This window comes from Pollicipes pollicipes, unplaced genomic scaffold, assembly GCF_011947565.3.
Source record: "Pollicipes pollicipes isolate AB1234 unplaced genomic scaffold, Ppol_2.1 Scaffold_7231;HRSCAF=8579_pilon_pilon_pilon, whole genome shotgun sequence".
NCBI classification, from domain to species: domain Eukaryota; kingdom Metazoa; phylum Arthropoda; class Thecostraca; order Pollicipedomorpha; family Pollicipedidae; genus Pollicipes; species Pollicipes pollicipes.
In genome coordinates this window covers 41,297,006-41,321,680 of record NW_023597034.1, presented here as the reverse complement: position 1 = coordinate 41,321,680, position 24,675 = coordinate 41,297,006, and the positions used below count along the sequence as shown (strand labels likewise).

Sequence of the window (24,675 nt, the reverse complement as noted above, 5' to 3'; positions counted from 1 at the left end):
GTGTCTTCGACGTAGCGGCCGTCTACATTTATGTAGCTACCTATATCGACGGCTGCATGCTCGGTGGGGACACTGCGCGTATTGTGATTCAACAAGAATGTGGTGACTAGCCACATATTCTAAAAGCTGGGTACAAACAACCTTCTCCGTCAGCTTGTTTACAACACTGAAAACGCTGATAGACCGGGCCTTGTGCAAAGGCACGGTTGTCGCAAGCTTCCAGGTGGACGGGACGCTACCAGTGGTGATAGAGTGGTTTACAATGTGTAACAGGTGAGGGCCAACCACTCCAAAACACTTCCTGAGCACGGATAGGCATACATTGTCCGGACCTACTGCCTTGGAGTTGCTTATGTGGCGCAGCGCGAGACTAAGCTTCGTCAGGATAACCGATCTGACGCGAAAAGCGCCACTGACCACCCTTTTAAAGTCCCTGATTGCGTCTCTGGTCTTCTCTCACATCAGATATTGTTTACCTGCGTGGGCCCCGACAACAGCCGTTCAGCGCTAACGCCTGGATAAGGCTATTAACTTCGCGGTCAGAATTGTTGCCGGTAAACGCAGACGAGATCACATCACGGAATCCCGAAAGCAGCCAAACTGGCCCGATTTCAACGAGACTGTCACCTACCGCGACTACATATGTTTGCATCGCGCCATTTACGTGTCTGATGGGCCACAGGGTATCAGAAATCTGATCAGGCGCCGATCTGAAGTATCTCAGCGGCACACCAGCACCACCACCGTTGACGAAACTACTGCAGACGAGCGCTAAAAAACACCCTCGGCTAGAGTGTGTGAAAAGGGCATTTCACTGTCGAGCCGTAGCGGCGTGGAATCGCCTCCCTGCTGCCACACGCCAGTGCAACAACTTCAATGAGTTCAAGGGCAAAGCAATGTATTTCATCAAAGAACTTACCTTAATTGACCAAATGGCCGTAACGTGCAGGTGCTGGTTGTATCACAAGTCGCTCGTGTTTTATAACATCGTAAGTGTATCGCTGGCGTTGAGTCTCATTTGCATGTGTTGTGTGTCCTGTGTTTATCTATGTAGTACGTACTGACGCGGCGTTAGAATAGCCATTCGCTGGATTTCGCCGAGGTTTGCAATAATAATGATAATAAAAATGACAAAACTCATGACATCTCTTCCTTTAACCCCATGACACCCTTTGAGATTTTTCAGTGGAGTAGAGCAATCAACGGCAACCAAAAAGAAAATGACAGTGACACAATACAGCTTTTATCTGACCATGCTTGCACCAGCCATGTCACCCTAATAGTTATTTATCTTTAATATGATATCAATAGTAAAATGTTAAGCCTATAAAATAGTAAGGTAAACTCTTAATCATTGGTAAGTCATCACTTTATCTAATAACATCCTCTTAACTTAAATAGGGTATTCGACATCTGTAAAAGCTTTGAGCTGAATTAAGCATTTTGAAGACCCTTCGATGCAAGACCTAAGTCTCTCTAGTTGAGTTTGAGTTGAGTTGAGTTGAACTTGAGTTGAACACCCGCAAAGATGTGCAGACAATTTTGTGCAGACTTACCCAGGCATCCATGATGCCATAATAACGCCATTCAAATCCTGCTACTCTATTGTCCATAGGGCGATCAAGCCAAGAAAGATATAATTGTTGAGTCGTTCATATCTGGCGTTCTGGAGTTCATATCTCCATATCTTCAAGAGTGTAGCATTTCCCTTGAAATACGCCGAACAGCCAATGGCAGCAAGGGGCCACAAATGCCACCAAATTCCCCACTGACCAATGTGTGTATGCCACGGATGGGCTGGAAACTCTTGGATAATAAGAAGCTGCCCATCATTTGAGCCTGAATCTGTCCTTGAAGGGTGACCTTGACAGGTCACACCTTTGCAGACGCTGATTCATGGGTGAGTGAATGTTGTGATGCTTGAAATCCTTAATCGGCCAGTACCTATTGGACAGCATGAAGTGCGCCGTCAGTTGAGCCTGATTTGACATTGTAAGGTGACCTTGAGAGGTCGGGACTTTTGACGGAGGCTCGTTTATGCTCTGGTTAATACTTTAATGTTTAAAAATCCGAAATCAGCCAACAACTTTTTGCTGATATGGATCTCCCATATAGCCCTGAATTTGACCCTTGCACGCACCTGGGTGGCCGGTTGAATTTCTCTTGCTCGACTGGGGGCAATTTGACCCACATAGATCTAAAAATAAGACAGGCAGAGACACTAAATATACAATGTGTGTTGGCATATACGTGAACTAAGTTGTATTAAAATTTGAGGTTCCTAGGTCATTGTGAACTAGGGATAAAATAAGATTAAACAGGTCGAACTCCAGATTGGTGCCTTCATTACCCCTCATGCCCATCCATCCCATCATGGTAGACCTCCTCATGCAACCACCGTGAAGCTAATATCTCTTCTAAGCAAAAGATCAATGATGCTCAATGGGGTTCAGTGACATTGTTTGACCTTTATCAGGTCAAGGTGACCCAATACCTGAGAGATTGCTATCATTTTGCCATTCGAATAAGCGTTAGGAATTACGCTAGGTGGTATATTCCTCAAAACAAAATGTTGACCTGGGTCAGTTTAGGTCAATGACCTTTTCTGAACTTTAAAAAGTCAATGGAACATGTCTGTCGCGGTCCCTGTTAGCAATAAATTCGAAAGCAGCGACAGAAACCACCCTATAAACCAGGCTCTCGAGTAAAAAACAGATTAGTTTTGAACTCGGTCTGACTTTGAAACCTGACCGTAGGTAAATTGAATTGTCTGTAATTCTGATCCAGTTGGTTTATTGCCTAAGAATCTAAGACATGCATGGTTTAGTCTAACACTCCGTTGTTGCATCGCATTGAAGGATTTCCTAGAAGTGTCATTCGCTGACAGCCATGACCTGACCTTGACCTGCCATAGGTTAGACACCTTACAGGGGACATCTAATCGGTTTACATCAAACGACCTGCTATTCAGTCCTATACAGCTATACAAACCTGCTGTCCATGCACATTACTCGTTTTCACATTCTAGCAATACACTTTTACTTAGCGTGAATAGCCAAAATCCATGCGACTGCACGAAAAAGGGATTAGCATCTACACACCTACAGCAAAACTGTCCCATCATCTGCCCTGTAAGTTAAGTGATATTGTCAGCGATAGACACCAGCTATGCAAAAACAATGTACAATGGAACACCCATCACATCGCTAAAACCTCCACTCAGCTACAGACACCAACTGTGCGAAACAGACATTTTACGAGTCCGGCACGGCCGTGTGACCCAGTGCGGCTGCACACGGCTAGGCCGGTAGGCGGCTAGGTTTGAACGGAACGGACGTGTATCGAGTTACACTGATAGAACTGCTGTTTGCATATATGACCGAGAATAGCTCAAAAGCCTCAACGTCTCTGGCCCACCTGTTCTTGATTCTACTAACGCCATTCTGTGCTTCGTGGTCATTTTGAAACAACAGTCTTGCAAAAAATCTTGTGAATGTTGTATTTTTTAAAAAGTAATGCGCGCGTCCTGACATTGACGGTCGTTGATACCGTCCCTATTCCTAATCTCTTTTTAGGGATCCTGACAGATTGCGCAGTAGGCTGTAATATTCAAACTATATGCAGGGAATATTATACATTTCTCTAAATCTTTGCCACATCAGTCTCCTGTCCTCGAAGACATCGGCTACAAATATGATACCTGTTCTCACCCAGCTGTTATGTTTTCCGCTTCTAAACTTAGCAGCGTCAAAGTTGAATATGTTCTTGCTGCAAAGAAGTGCACGGGGTATAGAAAACAGCTTCGGAAATGAAATCCAGGCAGAGACCACGTCTCTCCAGAAACGGTTTGTATATCAGCTGATAGCTACTTTAAAGCCACTATGCCGAAGTTCCAAATGCAAACCCTTTGAATGTTGTGTGGCACAAGCAGGCACTAGGTGGAACTTATCCATAAAGGCTGTGGTATGTAGGCGAAAACAAAAGATGAGTAATTTGAGACAGCACTAACGTTTTTCCACGACTATTTTCCCGGTCAAAGTAAGATGTCGATTTTGTCATGTTCTGACTGTTCTCAAGATTGCTTCCGTCTTTACTGACGTGTTTTACTCGACAGTATTGTGGCAATTTGGTTACAAAACAATCCCTAAAACCTTAAGTATTTTTACTAAGTTCAAACCAATGTTAGGGCATATCCTTTCACTTTTAAGTACCTTATTGCTAATCTACATGGCAAGACATTTTAGAAGCATTTGGTTTTAGACAAGAAAACTTTGCAAATCAACAAGCTCATCAAAAACTTTCCTTAGACTTTCTTTTGTGCCATCTTTTATATGCATATGCATTCCTGGATTCATGGCTAGGTTCCAGTCACCGCAAATCATTACGTTGTCGTGATGGCTATTGCCTATGGCTATGTCAGAATTGGCTAACTTTAACAACTTCTTCCAAATTGCGGGTTTGTCGCGGTCTGAGGTGCCATATACATTCATTATTTTCAATCTGTTGCCATTGATTTTCAGGTAAAGAAAGATGGCGCCTCCTTTTATGTGCGATTACTTTAATTACTTTGCACTCAGTCTTATTCGAAATCAAGATCCCTCCGCCTCCCAACGTAGAGCAAAGAGGCGAGACCCATGCTCTCCCTCCCCGCTGGTTCCGGAAGGTGCGTTCATTACCTGGAGCTACATACACCTCTAGCATGCAAATACTGTCCGCTGTTCACTTTTAAGGAAATCATATTCGTCCTTTCTCGTCCTAAGGCTGGGTTAATGAAAGATGGCGGCAACATTGTGTGCTGTAAAATAAGACAGCCGAGCTAAGCATGCAACAAAAACATAACGCACTTTTCCGGTGCGTGAATGCATTCATGTGATTGGGGCGCTTGACTAACAGTAAGAAGAGGAATCTACAAAATTAACTCAGAGGCCGTGATGCAAGGCCCATCCAAAGAGGTACCCAGCTCCACAAAATGTGACAATGATGAAAGAAAAGCACTTATGGCTGCCACCTGCGTTAGTCCTGGAGCAATAAATGTGAGCATAGAATGCATCGTTGCCAAGAACCTTGTTTTTTGTCATTACAGACTACAGATGCTAGGTAGAGCGATAAGCCAAAGATCGCCCCGCTGTAGCATGCAGCACCCAGTATTCCACGACCAAATCAGGTGATCCCTGAAATGGCAAGAATACTAAACTTCGCCCATGAGCGGCCTTTCCACCTTCTTCGTGCGAGGGGCCTCAGTTCTACAGAAAGCTAAGCTGCATACAGTTTTGCAAACGACGCACTAGCCAGAGCCACAGCGAAAACGGCATTAGAAAGTTCTTGTCAAACTATGTCAGGTAGATGTAACTAAGCAACAGTGAGTGAAATGAAATCGTATCAAAGTATTACTCTCCTTTTTGTATATTCAAACAGCGGGGTACGGCCACCACAACAAGTTTTCAAAGGTCAAAGCACCCCCTGGCATTAACTCCTCGCATGAGTCACGTGAGGTTATGGGGGGGGGGGGGGAGACACCCGTTGACATGAGACGCGTGCCGTGACAACGACCCTCACAAAATGGTGCACTTTTGACAACCTTTGTATGACAGCTGATCTGCAATGTGAAAGGCAGCAGGTCCCTATATAAGCGGGCTTCAGCTGCAGCGGTCAAACATCGATCTGCCGAGCCTCCGCCCACACCTCCAGAGGTCACCATGAAGCTGGCGGTGCTCCTGCTGAGCGTCACTGTTGCCGTCCTGGCGCTCAGCTCGACGACAGAGGCCGCAGGTAAAATGGACATGTCTTTCACAAGTGTGAGGCGCCACACCATTCAATATTCACGCGTGCCCGTGGGCCTCTCAAAGGTCGCTTTTCTCAACAGATGACGGCCGCTTTGTAAACAATTACCGCAGCAGTTGGGAGGTTCCTTTCTACATTTAGCGGTCACATGAGTGTGCTCTTCTTCCGGAATGAATGCTTGTATAGCTGCATGTGTGTTTGACATAATTTTATATATATATTAGACGCTCAGAGCAGTCATTACTCGGGATGTATTAGACGCTCAAAGCAGCCGCTATCTCTGGATACACTAGACGCTAGAGCAGCTATTATATTTGTATACAGTAGACTCAGAGCATTCATTATCTCTGGATGCATTGGACGCTGGAGCAGTCATTATCTTTGAAAGTATGTTGCATAAAAAGTCACGACGAACGTTATCGTTCCGTATCCAACATCAAATTTGTTTACCGGCTCGATTAAACGATCGAGCACAGCCATGCACCTGTCATTGAAGTCTGCGTTCGCCGTTTTCACCTCCATTAGAACCCCGATCTTTCGTTTCAGGCCGCAAGTGTGGCAAGCCCTGGTTATGCTACAGATGCATCCGGGTAAAAGTCTGTGACTGCGAATGCGACCACCTCCCCTTTTGTAACCTGAAACATCCGTGCTGGCACTGTCATGCCGGTGGAAAGAACTGCGACTGCGAATGCGACCACCTCCCCTTTTGTAACCCGAAACATCCGTGCTGGCACTGTAAGGGAAAGAAGTGCAGTTGTGACTGCAGTCAGTCACCGTGTTCTCGAAAACATCCGTGCTACCACTGTCACCTCGTTAAGAAGTGTGCATGCCGCAAATGTCATCGCGGCTAATTTCACAGCTGCACTGAGTGTCGTATTATCGGTGACTTGGGAAATTTAACCTTAGATGGCATACGTTGATGCACCCACTGCACCGAAAAGGTCATCCAAAGGCCTACAAATGGATCCTGCGCGGGGTTCCCCGCAGCTGCCGCGATCTAGTGCGTTTCAGGTGAATTGAGCATAATAAATGCAAAAACTCCACAACATGCATGTGTTTCTATCAGCCGCTGCCGGGTGAGTTACAATAGGGCTGGATCTACCGCAAAGCGTAGACAACTGGAAGCCCACCACTGACTTCCAGAGCCCACTGACCTCATGCTCTGCACATTCAGTGAACGGTCTTCACAAGCCGTCCCGGTGCAGCCTAGACCGCTGCGGACGGGCTCCCCGATGCGTAAAGCGTGTCCCGTGCTGGCCGTATGACGCCTGCTCAGCTCATGAGCTGTGTAGGCTGCTGGTGCTGCAATGCCACACCGGTAGTAAATGCATTTGGGTGTCTGTTAAAATGTTTTATTTATTTACATAGTACAAGCACCGCGACCCCAATTTACTCTTTGGAAATCCTGCAATGTGAGCAGAGGTTCCAAGACTATGTTTACAGCGTTCTATTTCTGAGTTAACCAGGGGTCCTCCCGGCTCCACCAGTAAACGATATGCTTGCTGTTCTTGTGAAGGCCGTTTAAAAATAAACTTGTTCAATGCTTCCGTGCATGGTCCATGAATACGATCGCTCAAATGATTTGGACCAAACACTGGTTGTCTTGAATGAAGCACCTACTCATGAAACAGATAAATATGCGTGGGTGGGCATGGTCTAGCCGGTGCGACGGTGCCCACACCAACTTTGTCTCCAGAAAGGAGCATTTTAGCACGTGGTTTCTGGAACATCCTTGCTCTGTCACCTCTTCCACACATCTAAACGAAGCAACCTATGTTATCAGATCGCAAGTGATTGCATGCCACATCAGCGATCACTACCTTATCACTCTGGACACACCTTTCCCGAAAGCTAAAACTGCCCAGCGACACATTACAGTCAGATCGACAACAAACACCGACTTTAACCACGTAATGCTCGACATGTCGTTGGCTGACTGGCAGCCCATCTACAGTGCCACGCCTGCCGATGACAAATACGCCGAGTTCCTGAACATCTGGAACCTGCACGTCAACGCTCACTGCCCTGTCAAGACGATCAGATTCCGCCAACCTGAGTGTCCCTGGTTGAGCGGGAGCGATGGGCTGCACGACCTGCAGGCGAGGCGCGACACCGCTCGGCGTGCGCGTGACATTACGTAGACGGGCGAGGCAAAACGTCAATATAGGGCCCTCAAAAACGAATTCCCTAGTCGGCTCAGGACTGCCAAAACTGACTTGTTCAAGTGCGAACCTACCGAAACATGAACGAAAACCTGGTGCAAGCTGAAGAAATACGCCATCGCTAACAAACCGGCAAAATCCACCAACACTCTGGACCGAACAGACGCCGACAAATTCAACGAATACTTCACCACCTGCTTCAGCTTTGATGGGTTGGTTTTCATGCCATTGTGACGAAACCATACTGAGACTGCAGTCAGATCAGACTCAACGCACGAACGCAGTTGTGCGAGACCACAGTCAGATGGTGATGATTCATGCATGGGCTGCATGTCGTCTACATATGACACCAGTTTACACGTAGCTGACACATAACACTGGATGTCGTTGGTAGAGAGGAGGAACATCAGCGGTCCTACTATGCTGCCCTGAACCACGCCATATCAAGGCTCCGCCCGTTTCACCCTTCACAGCCTGTCGGCGGTCGGCGAAATAATCCGAAAACTAGTGCGATGAAATACCATGGCATTCCAGCTTGGCTAAAAAATCAGAACGGTCTACAAAATAGAAGGCTTTTGGGAAGTCAGTTGAGCGGTGAACATACGGGCGTCCATGTTGTTGTTTATGTGGCTAACTATATCGACGGCTGCATGCTCGGTGGGGACAGTGCGCGTATTGTGATTCAACAAGAAAATGGTGACTAGTCACATATTCTAAAAGCTGGGTACAAACAACCTTCTCCGTCAGCTTGTTTGCAACACTGAAAACGCTGATAGACCGGCCTGTAATTCGACGGCTCGGACGCCTGACTCCCCCCTCCCCCCTCCCCCCCCCCTTGTGCAAAGGCACGGTTGTCGCAGGCTTCCAGATGGATGGGACGCTACCAGTGGTGATAGAGTGGTTTACAATGTGTAACAGGTGAGGGCCAACCACTCCAAAACACTTCCTGAGCACGGATAGGCATACATTGTCCGGACCTACTGCCCTGGAGTTGCTTATGTGGCGCAGCGCGAGACTAAGCTTCGTCAGGATAACCGATCTGACGCGAAAAGCGCCACTGACCACCCTTGGCAGCCCCACAATAATGTCCCTGATTGCGTCTCTGGTGTTCTCTCACATCAGATATTGTTTACCTGCGTGGGCCCCGACAATAGCCGTTCAGCGCTAACGCCTGGATAGGGCTATTAACTTCGCGGTCAGAATTGTTGCCGGTAAACGCAGACGAGATCACATCACGGAATCTCGAAAGCAGTCAAACTGGCCCGATTTCAACGAGACTGTCACCTACCGTGACTGCATATGTTTGCATCGCGCCATTCATGTGTCTGATGGGCCACAGGGTATCAGTAATCTGATCAGGCGCCGATCTGAAGTATCTCAGCGGCACACCAGCACCACCACCGTTGACGAAATTGTACCGCAGACGAGCGCTAAAAAAACACCGTTGCTTAGAGTGCGTGAAAAGGGCATTTCACTGCCGAGCCGTAGCAGCGTGGAATCGCCTCCCTGCTGCCACACACCGGTGCAACAACTTTGATGAGTTCAAGGGTAAAGCAATGTATTTCATCAAAGAACTTACCTAAATTGACCAAATGGCCATGACGTGCAGGTGCTGGTTGTATCGCAAGTCGCTCATGTTTTATAACATCGTATGTGTATCGCTGGCGTTGCGTCTCATTTGCATGTGTTGTGTGTTCTGTGTTTATCTATGTAGTATGTATTAACGCGGCGTTAGAATAGCCACTCGCTGGATTTCGCCGAGGTTTGCAATAATAATGATAATACAAATGATACAATTCGTGACATCTCCTCGTTAGATCCCATGACACCGCTTGAGTTTTTTCACTGGAGTGTAGCAATCAGCTGCAACCAAAAGGAAAATGACAGCGGCACAATACAGTTTTTATCTGACGATGCTTGCACCAGCCATGTCGCCCTAATAGCTACTTATCTTTAATATGATATAATAGAACAATGTTAAGCTATAAAATCGTAAGTAAACTCTTAATCGTTGGTCAGTCACTACTTTATCCAATAACGTGCTGTAAACTTAAAGGAGTGTTCGACATCTGCAAAAGTTTTTAAATGAATTAGGCGTCTTGAAGACCCTTCGATGCAAGGCCTAAGGCTCTCTAGTTTTGAGCTGAACGCCCGCAAAGATGTGCAGACAATTTTGTGCAGACTTGCCCAGGCATCCATGATGCCATAATAACGTCATTCGAATCCTGCCACTCTATTGTCCAAAGGGCGATCAAGCTAAGACAAATAGAATTGTTGAGTCGTTCATATCTGGCGTTCTGGAGTTCATCTCTTCATATCTTCAAGTGTGTAGCATTTCCCTTGAAATACGCCGAACAGCCAATGGCAGCAAGGAGCCGCAAATGCCACCAAATTCCGCATTGACCAATGTGTGTATGCCGCGGATCGGCTGTAAACTCTTGGATGATAAGAAGCTACTCATCATCTGAACCTGAATGTGTCCCTGAACAGTGACCTTAAAATGTCAGATTTTTTAGACGCTGTTTCATGCGTGGGTGTGTGTTGTGATGCTTGAAATCCTTAATTGGCCGGTACTTTTTGGATAGCATGGAGTGCGCCGTCAGTTGAGCCTGATTTGACATTGTAAGATGACCTTGAGAAGTCGGGACTTCTGACGAACACTCGTTTATGCTCTGGTTAATATTTCAACCTTCAAAAATCTGAAATAAGCCAAAACCTTTTTACTGCTATAGATCTCCCACACAGCCTTGAATATGACCCTAGCGCGCACCCGGGTGGCCGATTGAATTCCTCTCGCTCGAGTGGGGGCAATTTGACCCACAGAGACATAAAAACTAAGACAGGAAGAGACACTAAATTCACAAGGTAGGTTGGCATATACGTGAGCTAAATTCCAGCAAAATTTGAGGTTCCTAGGTTATCGTGAATTAGGGATAAAATAAGGTTAAACAGGTCGAACTCCAGATTGGTGCCTCCAGTACCCCTTATGCCCATCCATCCCATCATGGTAGACCTCCTCATGCAACCACCGTGATGCTATATATCTCTCTAAGCAAAATGGCAATGATGTGCAGTGGTGTTCAGTGACATTGTTTGACCTTTATAAGGTCAAAGGTGACCAAATACCTTGATTTTTTATCTTTTTGAACATATTGAAAAACATTGAGAGATTGCTATTATTTTGACATTCGAATTAGTGTCAGGGATCACGCTAGGTGGTATGTTCCTCAAAACAAAATGTTGGCCTGGGTCAGTTTAAGTCAATGACCTTTTCGCAACTTTAAAAAGTCAGTGGAGCATGTCTGTCGTGGTCCCTGTTAGCATGAATTCGAAAGGACCAACAGAAACTACCCTGTAAACCAAATTCTCGAGTAAAAAACACATTAGTTCTGAACTCGGCCTGACCTTCAGACCTGACCGTAGAGACATTGAATTGGCTGCAATCCCAATTCAGTTGGTGTATTGCCTAAGAAACCATCTAAGATGTGCATGGCTTCGTCTAACACTCCGTTGTTGCATCACATTGAAGGATTTCCTAGAAGTGACATTCGCTGACAGTCATGACCTGACCTTGACCTGCCATAGGTAGCCACCTAACAAGGTACATCTAATTGGTTTAGATCAAACGACCTGCTATTCAATCCTATATAGCTATGGGAAGTTTTTTGACGATGAACATTATTCGTTTTCACATCCTAACAAGACACTTTCACTTAGCGTGAATAGCCAAAATCCATGCGAATACACGAGAAAGGATTACCAGCTACACACCTTCAGCAAAACTGTCCCATCATCTGCCCTGCAAGTTAAGTGATATTGTCAGCGATAGACACCTAGCTATGCAAAAACAACATACAATAGAACACCCATCACATCGTTAAAACCTCCACTCAGCTACAGACACCAACTGTGCTGTGACACTTAACGAGTCCGGCACGGCCGTGTGACCCAGTGCGGCAGGGCTGCACACGGCTAGGCGGGAGCAGTGGTGGCGGCAGGTACGACGGCAGAGGGGCGGCAGCAAAGTCGGAAGGAGGGGGGGGGGGGGGGGGGGTCGCCATGTCGATACGTACGAGGCATCAGCGGCAGCAGTGACAGGGCCACACTGTTGGGTGCGTAGCGACGCGGGGCGGAGCCCCAGCCAGCCAGCCGCGGCAGTACCGAACGGCACGCTCAAGAGACCAAGGCGGACAGCACGACTACGTGGACGTTGAGGAAAGAAGGCACGGTGTAGGCCGTGGGAAGAATAGAGGTGTCGTTGGTTGTCTTATCAAAGCTATGTCAGTTTTTCATTCATCCATTAGAATTTAGATCTGTTCATATAGCAGTCCACTTTTTCAACCCTTATTTTACCGTGACTTCTGGCCATGTATTTTTCAGTATCAAAGTCTCTCTTGAGCAGTGTTTTAAAGTAATTAAAGTATGGGCGAACCTATTGACGTCTCGCATTGTAAATGACATGTCTTTTAATTGTGACAATATGGGTTATATCTGTACTGTTGCAGTCGCTTAAAATTTTTACCTTGTTGCTGAGTTGTCCCAAACCATATTTTGATAGATGTCGAGAAATTTCATCCCATAGTTTGTTAACACATGCACATGTCAAAATAAGTCTTTAAGCTTCCCGCACCTTCCCACAGAACAAACATAGATCGTTTTCCTGCACTTGTATAAGGCTCAGGAAAGTGTTAGTGGTTGAAATTCGCATAACTTCCTTGAACTGAAAGGACGTGTATTGGGTTGCACTGAAAAAACTGCTGCTTGCATATATGACCGAGAACAGCTCAAAAGCTTCAACGTCTCTGACCTACCTGTTCTTGATTCTACTAACGTCATTCTGTGTTTCGTAGTCGTTTTGAAACAACACTCGTTGTTTGTTCTCGTTGCAAAGAAGTGCACGTGGTATAGGGAACAGCTTCGAAGATGAAATCCAGGCAGAGACCACGTCTCTCCAGAAACGGTTTGTTCTATCAGCTGATAGGTTCTTTAAAGCCACTATGCCGAAATTCCAAATGCAATCTCTTTGAATGTTGTGTGGCCCAAGTAGGCACTAAGTGGAACTTATCCAGCCATGAATCTTTGGATCCATTTTATCTTTCGGATTTCACAAATGATTACATGCCAATCATCGCTAAACCGTTGTCAAACAAAGACTGACACAATCGTTTTTTTCTGGCGTTTCTTTTTGACCCCCATATAAAAGTGAATAGTACTTTTAGTGATTTCCTTAATTGTGGCAAGGCTGTGGTATGGAGGCGAGAACAAAACATGAGAATCTGAGACAGCAATAACGATTTTCCTACAACTATTTTCTCGGTCAAAGTAAGGTGTCTATTTTGCCATATTCTGACTGTTCTCAAAATTGCTTCCTTCTTTACTGACGTGCTTTACTCGGCGGTGGTGGTGGTGGTGATTTGGTTTTCAAGGGCGCGTCGGCATCGGGGCCACATCATTGTGGCAATTTGGTTCGAAAACAATCCCTAAAAGCTTAACTTTATTTACTAAGTTCAAACCAATGTTAGGGCATATCTTTTCACTTTTAAGTACCTTGTTGCCAATCTACATGGCATGACACTTTGAAATATTCGTTTTTAGACCAAAAAAATTTTCAAATCAACCAAGCTCATCAAAAACTTCCCTCAGACTTCCTTTCGTGCCGTCTGTTATATCCATATGCATTTCTGGATTCATGGTTAGGTTCCAGATACCGTAAAACATTATGTTGTGATCGTCAGAATTGGCTGACTCAAAAACTTCTTCAAAAATGAGAGTTTGTTGCGGTCTGGGGGGGGGACATATACATTCATTATTTTCTATTTGCTACCATTGATTTTCAGGTAAAGAAAGATAGCGCCTCCTCTTATGTGCTATTACTTCGGTTACTTTGCATCCAGTCTTATTCTGAATTAAGATCCCGCCGCCTCCCGACGTAGAGCAAAGGGGCGAGACCCATGCTCTCCCTCCCCGCTGATTCTGGAAGTTGTGTTCATTGCCTGGAGATGCATACACCTCTTGTAGGCAAATACTGTCCGCTGTTCCCGTTTAAGGAAATCAGATTCGTCTTTTCTATTCAGAAAGTCATTGAGGCCTCTCACATTAAATGTGACGATCTCTAGTTGACAAGATTTAGTGATCATTTGACACACTCATATGAAATTTTCAAGAAGTGGCATTCTCTCGCTGTCAACAATGATGACTCTTTATTTGTATCTGAACTTTCGGCTATGTGGCACAACAGATTCCTTTTTTTTGCAAGTAAGAATGGAATCAGGAAAAACTGCACCGCCATTGATCGGGGTCGACAATGTCGGCCGCCGCAGTCTGGCCGGGCGGCAGATCTCTCGCAACACCGCTCGCGACGCCACCACCAGCAGCGCCGACCCTGGCACCGCTGCCGCTGATATCGCTCTAGAAGCCGCCACCAGCAGCGCCGACACTGACACCACTGCCGCCGACGTCGCTCTGGAAGCCGCCACCAGCAGTGCCGACCCTGGCACCGCCGCCGCCGACGCCGCTCAAGAAGCCGCCATTAGCAGTGCCGACCCTGGCACCGCCGCCGTCGACGCCGCTCTAGAAGCCGCCACCAGCAGTGCCGACCCAGACACCGCGGCCGGAAACACTGACCCCGATAACGCCGCCGCCGCCGCCGCCGCCGCCGGTATCGCCAGTGGAGCACGATGGACTGTCATTATAGACTGCAGGCGGAAACAGGCCAAGCAGAGAACAGGGCGAGGAAGTCGTCGCATAGCACAAATGCAACACTGTTGCAACAAAAGGCGCGGAGAAAGGCACAAAACACGACTTGTTTTGCAACAAGATTACACAGCATAGTTGTGCTTAGTAACAGTTCTCCTTTGTTCCCAGTTATAGTTTGGCGTTCGGCCTTGTGAGATCCAAGATCGGCCATGTTCGGCCAAGATCCGGCCTTCGGCCGGATCTTGAACACATGCACGAATAGAGCTTGGACAAGAAGCACAAAGAGGGGAAGAACAACATTAAACAATGCAAACACAGTGAACTGTTGAAAAAGGCTGGGCGAACGTCAGCACTCGCTTTTCAACAAAGCTTCTATGCGGAAATGAACAAAAGTTATGCACGCATATGTGAAAAAGGAAACAGTGGGGCATTAAGCCAAACAAGTACAAACAAAAACACTACATACAAGCAAAAACGAAACGAAAGGAACAGTCAAAATATAAATACGATAAGGCCGTGAAGTGCACATTCGTCCCTCATCGAAAAGCCCAGCTCGCGCAGTTTCTCCGAAGAGCAACGCGCGTGCTGGTTCCGAATTTTTTCGGTATTGTAGTGTGCATGGCCCCACCTTGTACATGCTGCGTAGATCTTGTTTTTCTTCCTTGCTTTCAGAATTCGTCCTTAAGAGAGCTTAAGAGCTTGACGGCGGAAAACGCCGCCAAGCTCTCGCTGATGAAGAGGTTTTGGCCTCTCAGCTCCAGCTGTCGCGCCATCGGCTGCTCTCGAACGCTGCCTAAACGAGAACGCCCCAATCTCGCTGTCACGCGGTTGCTCTGTCCAGGGAGGTGATGCGCTCGGTGGATGCCGTTTTTCGTGACATTGACAATGACAATGACACACGTGACATTCAGTCCTTGCAGACGGTCCGGATGGCAGCTGGTGACAGCTGGCGCGGCTACATCGCTCTGTTTGGAAATCATCCCGGAAATTCTGTAGGAATGTCAATTTTGACCCCTTCCGAGGGTGTGTATTAAAGGGCATGTGATGTTAAAAAGGCTAATTTGATTCATTATTTTCTTACCATGAGTAACCACTTAGCATGTTTTCATCGAAACATGAACTCATCGTTAAATAGATAGTTGAATAATTCGCTAACTTCACGAACCTTTGCTTCGATAGAGCTCAAAATCACTGAAAGAAGGATGACCTCCAATTCTTCTAAACTAGGGAAGAACGCTAGACACAGTTTCGAGAAATATAAATAATTTGCTATTGGGCTCATTTGCCCTCGTCCCTCGCAAGCTCAGGAGGCCCTTCAAAAAGGTTGCCCCCCCCCCCCCCTCCCATCCCTTCTTCCTCGACCAGCGAGGAAATCAGCGTTCGTGAACTTAGTTTGAAGGGTGACGGGGTTAATGAGAGTGACCTTGACGGTGACCAATGTGAGATCAGCGATATCTGCTCACCTTTCAAACCGTTGCCTTGATAGGAAGACGTATTCTTAGTAGACAGATGCAAGTCGTGAAAAACGGCAGATTTTTTGGAAACGTAGTTCGGGTCGTTATATCCTGCTGAACAGATAGATTTTTGATAGCTATGCCCATTATTGATTTGAGTCAGTAGTACAGCTTGAACCGTCGAGAAGGTGCCATCAATAAAACCAAGGCTTGCTTTATGACGTCACTTAAGCACTGCCTCCTGGTATATTGATGTTCGATAACTCAGCATCAGACCTCTGACCTCATAAATGATAGTTTTGCAGGAAAACCAGCACCTGTCAGTAAGGTAGCAATTATCCTCATAAGTGATAGTTTTGCAGGAGAACCAGCACCTGTCAGTAAGATGGTAATTATTTTCTGCCCTTAGTCATTATTATTTGAGATCCAATCCAGGCCCTAGTGTTCCCAGTTTCGAGTATGCGTGGTGAGACTATCGTATCCGATGAGGAAATTTGCGGAGCAAAGAAAAACTTTTGCATGCAAGGAAAAGGTCAACAATGTGATCTTTCATGACTGCATGTTTTACCGAGGGTGGAATGAGCACGAGCTGTGGCGTGAATTGCCCCCCCCCCCCCCATTCCGAATCCAGTGAAGGCATTTGTTTTATCTCAAACAGGGCCTCCCGATCAGGAACACGGGCTTTCTGGAACATGCTACGTGGTGAAAGAGACCCCTGATTCAGAACAGCGACCTCCTGGTTGGTGGAGATACCTCTTAATTCGGGACGCGGGCCTTCCAACTCATCAAGGGGCCTCCTAAACTCCCTCTCCCTTACACAAAACGAGGTCTCCTGATTCAAAGCAGGATCTTGGTAGTCATGAAGACTTTTCCTGATCAAGAAGTGGCCTTTAGATGCGGAAGCAAGTGTCCTGTGCCAAATTAAGGACATGCTAGCCTCCTCGGGGGCCTCCTCGGTCTGAATTTTGACAGCATATGCTTAACTACAAAATTTTCGGTTTGGGTAAAAGGGAGCCTCCCAAAGTAGGGACAATAAATACGCACCATTTCCCTCTGCCGGTAGGTCCGGTATAGCTCAGTTAGTTAGACCGCCTGCCCTTTGATCCACCCACCTGTGGCGAGGGGATTCGGGTCACCAAGCGCTCACCTCTTGCCTTTGACAGATGTGGCCAGCGACCGGCGGCAGCGGCCGTGCCGAGGGTCAGGTGACGTCAGAGGCCAGGACGGACCGTTCCGAACACTAGCGCCATCTGAAATTTTCGCCACCAAGTTCTGCCGGTGACCTGGCATTGCACGATCGGATGGCAGGGGTCAAAGCTTGTATGACAGGGGTCAAAGCTCGTACAACAGGCGCCGCCTAGCAGACGCTTCGATCCTAGGAAGCCATTCAGGGGCTGGTAGCAAGCGAACGATTGCAAGTTCAAGTACGAACTCGCCATCTCGATGAACCAAGTGAAAGGGATCTGCCGCTGACAGGTTTTCGCTTCGGCCCGTGAAATGTTTTTGCTTTTAATTTTGCGCCGTAGAATCATCCGTGATATCAATATCCAACAAGGGGCTTGTGGACAGGTCGGCTCATAGGCATGTCAGGCCAAGGTCAGGTCACCTTATCGAATATGATTTTTTGCTCTTTCGGCTCACACATTGTGAACAAGTTATTCGGATGGAAATGTGTCACTTATGCAAGTCATTCAGATGGAAATGTGTCACTTACGCAAGTCATTCGGATGGAAATGTGTCACTTATGCAAGTTTTCGTCATAACTGGGCGTAACAAATCACCTCGGTTCCACACTCCCAAGTTAACATCACAAGACCTTTAAATACTTCAGGTGGACTCATGTTATCGGGCGTAATCTTGTATGGTGTGACTAGCCTGAGTAGAATTACTGCATGAAGAACCAAACATCATCGTGCAAACCTTCACTGATGACGTCATGACTCGATAACTTGACCGGGAATCTAAAAGTGTGTGTGCATTACGCACTGTGCGAAGCCCGAAGCTGGGAGGACATTCATGGCACGGTTCGGAAGTTATTCTCGAAGCTAAACAGGCGGCCTGTTTAACCCCATTGGCCGTTGCAGGTTAACATACAGTGTGACCAGATCAAGATTAAAAGTAGTATTAATTATTCGCCCATTGCAGGTAAATCTAACAATGCCACCATTGCTGTAACTACAAGCGCTCATGAGTAAGATGATCTTGAATGTCTCTAACCGTAAAACGTGACAGTCTAGGTTCAGGAAGCCTCGAGATCACGTCGTGATCTCGAGTGGAAAAAAATCTGGTTCCAATTTGATGTACTGATTTCGATCCTTGCTTTAGTGTGGTGATTCGTGCTCTGGCATCATATGATAGCATACCCATGAAACATTAGAGAGAGAGAGAGAGAGAGAGAGAGAGAGAGAGAGAGAGAGAGAGAGAGAGAGAGAGAGAGAGAGAGAGAGAGAGAAGAGCGAGAGAGAGAGAGAGATAGAGAGAGAGAGAGAGAGAGAGAAGAAGAGAGAGAGAGAGAGAGAGAGAGGAGAGATAGAGAGGAGGAGATAGGAGAGAGAGAGAGTAGAGAGGATCTCTCTCTCTCGCCCTCTTCTCTCGAGATAGCAGATCTTAGAGAGATTCAGTCATGAGCGACTCGATGAGGAGAGAGCTGAGCGGCGAGATAGCAGTGAGCTTGATACGAATCCCGGCAGATACCAGAGAGAGACAGAGACGAACAGCTTCAGCTAGAGAGCAGAGAGAGAGTTTACTGATAGTAAGGTTGGGTCAAGCACGAGGATGGCGGTTTTTCCACCCTAAGATGACTTGCGCCTTGTCGCACTCTGCTCACATTAATGCCTGCACGCCGGTGCGGTGTGATACGATCCAACGCTCCCAAGATTTTGACTTAAGCCCAGGGATATATAGTGGGACCGAGAAACTCATAGCCAGATATGGCAGCATTATTACTGACAGTCTTTAATGTGAGCCGGTACCATAATTTGCCAAAAACAGTGAGGACAGATCTTTGCCAAACTGTCTAGGCACACATCTAATTTCTTATTCAGTTGGGAGGGAGGGGGGGGGGGAGCGCTGCGACCCGACACGCGAAGAGAAAATTGGAACAGTAAAAAGCGTCTCCAGTCCTACCTTTCCGTCGCTCAAGTGAATACAAGAAGGCCAAATTTATGTGATAGTGATGATTCTAAACTTATCTAGCTCTATGAATCTTGCCACCTCCCGCGTGGTTGTGACTGAGACTGAGTACAAATTATCCGGCAATGACGACCGATAATGATGACGCAAAATATCAGGACCGTGTTCTGGGTTATGAGGCACCCTTTATATTCTAAAGGCCCTATTTCTGGAACAGAAGGCCCTTTCGTGCATCACATGGCCGCCATTTTAGATGTCCTGTTTTGAGAAAACAATGTCTTTTGGCTAGAGTTTGGGGCCAACTTCGTAAATTGGAAGCCTCCTGTTCTGGATAAGAAGCCCATTCTGTGTCGGGAGGTCCTTGTCTGGAACAGGAGTTACTGTATCACAGCGAGATTTTGGTATGGCGAGACCCATGGCTAGACGATCAGAAAACTCAAATTCCGGAGTTTTCAGTAGAAGACGATCAGTATTTGTTTATATAGACATGATACGTGTGACAATTTGATAAGGTGGCACACACATTCGATGTCCATCCCTTGAATACGACAGTGCTCAGAGGGCCCCCTATGAGGAGGCCCCACTTTTCCAGGAGACCTCCGGAAAATCCTTCCTCTAATCCAAAATCCGTTCCTGCCTCGGTGAAACATTTAGGTCTCGTGAAACTCAATGAAACACTCAAACGCGGACAAAACGTTTAAATGGTTATCAGATTGCTCTCATCCAAGGAAATCATTCGGTCTGTGACAAATTAGTGATGTAAAACTCTCTTGAAGTGGAGGGCTTACAAGCAAGCGTCAGTCTTAACCTTACAGATTGTATGAATACACCAATAATTGCCACAAAATATGTCAGATGCCCTCCACCCACGTATGCAAAATTCACCATATGGACACATTTCAACCTTTGGAACGGCTCACGAAATTACTCAAATCGCACATTTCTATATTTTTTTGTATATTATATGCAACTTATTTCTCATTCTTATTTTAGCCCCAAATGGACTTGCTCTGGTCAAAACAGATGCATGCACAAATCATAGGAGTTGAACTGCTAGCCATCATCTCGTGCTTTTACCTGCCCAACGTCCAAGATATTTTCTCAACTCTTGCAATGGTCTAAATGGGACAATTTTGGTGTTAGCTGTAGTCATTCAGACCTTACCACGTAAAACAATGGTAGGCGCTAGGCAATGTTTGATTTTGTAGCGTCTACAACATTCTATTATTGTTGCACTTTATTGTTATAATATTAAAATAAAATGTGAATTTATTGTATTATTGCATTTTTTCATCATTATTTTTATATTAGGAATATGCGAGGCTCAGTCTAATCTTACTGAACATCAAGTTCAAGGTACGGACTTGTCTCCGGAAGCCAAGTGATATATAATATAATATATATATATATGTATATATATATATCATTGCACCAAATATGTTTTGTGCAAAGATCCACAAAACATATTTGATGCGTCAAAACTAGCAGCAAGGATTCTCACTTCGTTCCTTGTCTAATGCATGACTGACACGTTTTGCTCACAAATGGACATGCTCCACAGCTCAAAGCTGCTCGTATGAACTCGACGAACGGCCAGCAACATACATTTTGCCGGCTGGTATAGCTTCTCCATATTCCGAGCTGTGTTCACAGCCAAAGTTCTTAAGGTTTCGTATTTTGATGGCACATTTGTCTTGCATGTCCTTTCGCCGAAGCATAACACACCTGAGAGCCATGGCGCTGCTCGCGGGATTTCTTGCTGGAAGAAAATGGGCAGGCAAGCGCAGCCGTTCGTAGATTTTGGTCTTGCTGCATCGGCGCAACCGTTCACACATCAAAGGTTATTTTTGGTTCAATCTATAAGACAACGTTGGAATAAGCCAGCAGTCTCAGTTCAAGATGTGAGCGATATCATAATGACAGCTCATTGTCTGTCGTGGCATCCGTCCACTCCGAGGTAAGGCCGCTGCATCGGCACCTGCTAGGTGCCGCGCTACACCCTTGATGCGCAGGCGCAGGCCGCCCACCCGAAAGCACGTGAAATTGCGTTCGCGTTGGAGAGCCGTGCATCCGGGTGTTAGTTAGCAGGCATTTGAATACCGCTGAGGTGCCGTCGGTTGACCTTTGAGCGGTTTTTGCGACCGGGCCACGCGACATGACATTTGACCCGCAAACCGCTGTCATGCCCTCTGACTCTGTCCGCTCTTTTGACAATAATCAAATGAAGAAATACAGCACGGGAGAGAGGGAATTATGTTCATGTGGGGGGCGGGGCGGGGCGCAGGGGAGCTTTAAGATACCAAGATGGGCCTCCTAAGATTAGATATAACGCCCCCTACAAACCTAAATGGGTTTCAACGGTCCATCATTGGGCCTCTACAGGCAAGAATTGGCCCCATAAATCCAGAATGGGCCCTCTGCAGGGTAAATCAGGTCTCTGCATTCAATAATGAACCTCCTTCGGGTTAGAATGGGCCCACTACGAGTCAGAATGGGCCCACTACCAGTCCGAATGGGACCTCTATGGGTCAGAACGGCCCTCGTTGGACCGGAATTGGGCTTTCTACAGGCCAGAGTGGTCCCTCCACAGCCAATAACGACTCATCTGCAGGCCAAAATGGACACTGCGGTCAATGATGGGCCCTCCTTAAGCCTGAGTGAGCCCCTGTACATGCCAGAATGAACCCTCCACGGCATGTAATAGGCCTTCCACGTGCCAGAATGGCCCTATACATGCCAAAGTAGGCGCTCTACAGTCCCAACGTGGCCATTCAGTCAGTATTGAACTCTCTGCAAGCCAGAATGTGTCCCTTACATGCCAGAAGTGATGGGAACTTCAGTCAATAATGGGTCCTCCAAGAACCTGAATGGGCTCCTCTGCAGGTTACAGTGAGCCCTCTGAAGGCCAGGATGGGCCCGCCAGTCCATAATGGTCGTCTACTGATCAGAATCGGCCTCTTCAAGCCGGAATGAGTCGTCTGCAGTGAGCAACAGGCTTTATTCCGGACAGAATGGGCCCTCTATGGGCTCAAAAGTGCCCTAGTTTGGTCAAAATGGATCATAAGTAGGTCAGAATGAACCCCCTCCACAGGTCAAAATGGGCTCAAAAGTGCCCTAGTTTGGTCAAAATGGATCATAAGTAGGTCAGAATGAACCCCCTCCACAGGTCAGAATGGACTTTTAAAGGCATGCTAATCCCTTTACAGTTGAAAATGACCCGCATCATAGCACAAGTTTTGTTCTGAACTGTGTTCGGAGTGGGGTGTACCGAATCATCGTTGAGCTAACTCCATCATAACTGTGTCAGGATTACGTGAGATTACTATTCAAATTCGGCCTGGAATTCCAACTGGCGCCGGAATCCTCCAGGCAGTGCATCTTCATATGCCATTCATCAATGTCAATGTGATCTATCTCTACGCTCGCCATTTGGCACGTGGAGGTCAAAAACAAAAGACAGTACTGTATCTCTTGACGTTTCTTTCTTTACAGATCGAACCGTTACAAAATGGGCACAGCCTCACACCTTTTCATTACTATTTTTCCTGTCTGACCTTTCAAGGCCAGCGTAAATATATAACCTCACGGCCGGCCTGGTCACGTGGCGTGATCAGATCTGTGTTCACGCGGGAGCGGGGTTCCGCCCGGGGCGATGCCTGACCTGATCCGGGTCGAGGCTGGTCAGGCTGGTGGCTTGTCGACAGGCGGGGTGCACGTGGAGTTACATCAGGCCGGCGTTTTATGCATCAGCCGCGTTCATCCGCAGTTTTGCACGCGGTTTGGTGCGTCGAGGGAGGTCACCAATGCACCAAACATTCCCCGCAACTTCAGCTGTGACAGCGCCTAACATTGGCGATAGGCAGTGGTGGCAGTGACGCGGTGGTGCCGACGGCAGTGAAGCTGACTTGTGAGTGAACTGGCTGAATTGTCGTCCAGAGCTGAGACCCCGTGATTGGTCAGCTGTCATTTGGGGCGTGAGGAGGAGGCAGCCGCGGTGTCTCGCTACTAGTCATCGGACCTCAGCTGGTCTCTCCGCCCGGGCCCGGACGGCGGCCGCTGCCGTTGTCGCTCCCCGCTTCTGCCAAGGGTGAACACACGCGCCCGCACTCGACGGCCGGTCACCGGTCAAAGAGAGCCAAGTGCCGATACCAGTGATTGGACTTAGATGGCTGGCTGTAAAGCAAAAGAGAGATGGGGAGAAAGTGCAGGAGGTAGAGAGGGAGAGAGAGAGAAAGAGAGAGAGAGAGAGAGAGAGAGACGAGAGAGAGAGATGACAGCGAGATGAGAGAGAGACGAGACGAGAGGAGAGAGAGAGAGTGAGAGCTAGGGAAGTAGGTGAAATACAGCTTAATGAACGAAATAAAAGCCGAAATCATCACTTGGGCGTCCCATCTTGCCTAGAGCGAGTGTGAGCCAGACAAGTAGGAGAAATGCGGCTTAATGAACTAAATAAAAACTAGAATTATCATTTAGGCGTCCATCTTACCGAGAGAGAGTGCCGGCCAGAGAAGTAGGTGAAATATAGCTTTGAGAACTTAATAAAAGCTAGAATAATCACTCAGGCGTCCCATCTTTTAAGGCGCCTCTGTCTCACTCTCAATAAACATTCAGGAAGGCACGCGTTTACACCTCCAATATGCGCTTAACGCGCATGTGCTTTATGATGGTCCCTAAACAAGCAGTAGGCAGCGAATTTTTCGAAAACGTGCATATCATCCGTAAGGGACTGAAGTGAAGTCTCCAGGGTCTATGGATGAAAACCAAAAATACTTCGAAAGTGTACATAGTTTAAAATTGCGCAAGTTGTTCAGTGGATTTGCGAGGAACATTATTCACATGCATAAGACAGTAGCAATAGCCTTATTCCTCGGCGAAAAACCAGGAGAATGGAGGTATAGATGGGTTGATATTTCGGCAATCACACCTTAATCGAAGCAATAGCAGTCGTATCATCAAGGCTTTTCTAATTGTTGTCGTATGTCGTAAAAAATGTCTAATTGAAAGCTATTATAACTGTTACCATAAAGGCTATTACCACTGTCTTATCTGTGAACATAGCTTAGAAACATATACAAACCCAACAAGTAACAGAAGTAACGGGGACATTCAGTTGTATGGTGCTCAGGGCTATGGTCAGGAGGAACTTGCCTTGCACCAAACAGAATTGACGACATCCTTGCAAGGACGGTTTCACAATACTGGAGCCACTATCTCCAGATCTGCTTTAATCGTAACAGCCAGACGTTTGTAGGACGTGATTTCCGGAATGCGAAATTTGTCATTGGTCTCTGTCATGTCATTGTCTTTGTCCTTGTCTTTGTCATGTTCAACGAGACATTAGTTTCAGTGTCCAACGCTGTACCGACTGAACTGTAGAGGCGGATGAGCGGCATCAGCAGTGTGTGATGCCATTCACCAGCTCTGAAGGGTGCTATATAATCATAATAAAC

General features: G+C 46.8%; 1 long non-coding RNA gene across 1 annotated transcript; it reads left to right on the top strand.

Annotated features, from left to right (window-relative positions):
- The first annotated feature begins 5,648 nt into the window (after positions 1-5,648).
- Positions 5,649-6,827, top strand: LOC119110605 (uncharacterized). Its single transcript, XR_005095517.1, has 2 exons — positions 5,649-5,769; positions 6,328-6,827. It is a non-coding gene; the product is annotated as an uncharacterized LOC119110605 (long non-coding RNA).
- Positions 6,828-24,675: the final 17,848 nt, after the last annotated feature.